Raw genomic sequence first — 2054 nt, 5'->3', positions numbered from 1 at the left:
ATGACTGAACTGTTCATCTCTCTATGATCCCTTGTAACTAAGATTAGTGTTGTTCAAGTAAAACAATCTATTGCTGTCAGAGTAAGATATTCTGATTGGTCTGTTCCTACATGGAAGAAGAATAAAGGGTCAGGTAGACATTTGTGCCAATAAGACCTCACTTGGGAAAATGTCAGCTGCAGAAGGTTAGAAGTAGCTCTTAAGCAAGGCTTACTTTGAATCCATTAGCTCCACAAAGGTAATTCAGTTGGATCAATTAGTACATGAAAAAGCCATCACCTTTGGACCTAGCAATAAATTATTGAAAGTATAATCAAATTCCAAATGAAAAAGACTTAAAATTGTCATTGACAAAAAAATTTGCAAATGTGAGCATTAAGATGAACAATATATTTTTTTCCACTATTCACAGAATTTTAGGGAAATAAGATCAGTAGCATTGTCAGGAACAATATAGTTTCCTTATTACAAGTAGGGAACCGTGGATATAAGTCTGTATAAAGATTGCATCATTAACTACTTAAATTTAGAAGATACTACATGCTTCAGCAGCACGTATTCCCAAATTACAATACAGAGATTAACATGGCAATTGCACAAGGATGATATGAAAATTTGTGAAGTATTCCGTATTTTTCATTCTTCAGATGCAAGAAATGAAAAACAGTTATTAAAAAGTTGATTACAAAATAACAAGTGTAACAACATACGTAATTCATATAATTAAATTTAGTTTGACATCAGTGTATTAAATCTTCACCTCAGAAAGGCGTTTACATACCATAAACTTTACAAAACTTTTGAAATTAGACAACATTGTAATTTTATCCCAATGAAAAATAATATTAGGACCGAGGAATAAAAGGAATCTAAAACTTTGTATATGGAATACAATCTGAAAGAACACATTATACAAACATAGAATATTTTAAAATATTCTTTTTCAGACAAGCACCAGAAATATTTTAGTTTCTGTACTATTCATTTAAACGGATAAATTAAAATTATTTCTGATTAAAATTTCACAAACTCTGCAGAAATCATTATACATGTATACAAAAACTGTTGAATATATTTTGACATCTAATGCAGGCAATTCACTTGGAAGAATTCCACGGAATTCATGAATTTTTACAGTAAGTATTGGTGTTGCCGGACGCTGGTGGCTCAAACTATAAAAAGAATTTTGAGGTATTACCAGTGTAATAGACTCAGACAGTCCTACCACTATAAAGGCCATGACAAAGGTCTCTAAAAGAGACTATTCAAGTTAATAAAGGACAGAGGATTGCCCAAATACTTTTATATCTAATATAAATACTTTTATATCTAATACTCTGATATCTAAACTTGCCTAATCCCACACTGACTCAAAACAGAAAAGGAGGGTTTGGCACCACAGATACTATAGCCTGGGTTCAGGAAATTACAGATAAATGGCCTTACAAGGCCATTAAAGTCAATGGAAAACAAATGACAGGACTCTTAGACACAGGAGCTGACAGATCCTGTATAGCTGGAAAAGATTATCCTATGGCCTGGCCAGTGCAAGAGACTTCTTCTTCCTTAATTGGATTAGGGATGGCTTCTAATGAAGCTTAGTCAGCTCAGAAACTCAAATGGGTATGTGAAGGGCAGCAAGGCCACTTCAAACCTTATGTTATCCCCAGGTTGCCCTTTTCTTTATGGGGCAGAGACATCATGCAAGACATGAAAATAAAATAGGACAAATAGACTCCTCATTGAAGGAGCAAAATTTTTCATAGGGGCCACTGAGGAACAGCTTTATGCTGACAAAATAATATGGAAAAGTGATGATCCTGTATGGATTAATCAGTGGCCCCTAACTCAAGAAAAGATTCAAGCCATACCAGACTTAGTTCAAGAACAATTGAGAGGCTAATTCAACAAAAACCGCAACACCACCTATATGGGAAAAGATCAAGAAGCTGGTTGAAAAGGCTCGGCACATTTTGTTAATGAGTTAAATAAGGATGTTTCTCTAACAATAACAGAGCAACAAATTATTGAACCAAAATTAAAAAAACAAAATA

At 33.7% G+C, this 2054-nt stretch overlaps 1 pseudogene; it reads left to right on the top strand.

Annotated features, from left to right (window-relative positions):
* The first annotated feature begins 540 nt into the window (after positions 1-540).
* LOC122126683 lies at positions 541-637 on the top strand (annotated as a pseudogene).
* Positions 638-2054: the final 1417 nt, after the last annotated feature.

This window comes from Dipodomys spectabilis, unplaced genomic scaffold (genome assembly GCF_019054845.1).
Source record: "Dipodomys spectabilis isolate Male_0828 unplaced genomic scaffold, ASM1905484v1 ptg000287l, whole genome shotgun sequence".
NCBI classification, from domain to species: Eukaryota; Metazoa; Chordata; class Mammalia; order Rodentia; family Heteromyidae; genus Dipodomys; species Dipodomys spectabilis.
This window is presented reverse-complemented; position numbering and strand designations above follow the sequence as displayed.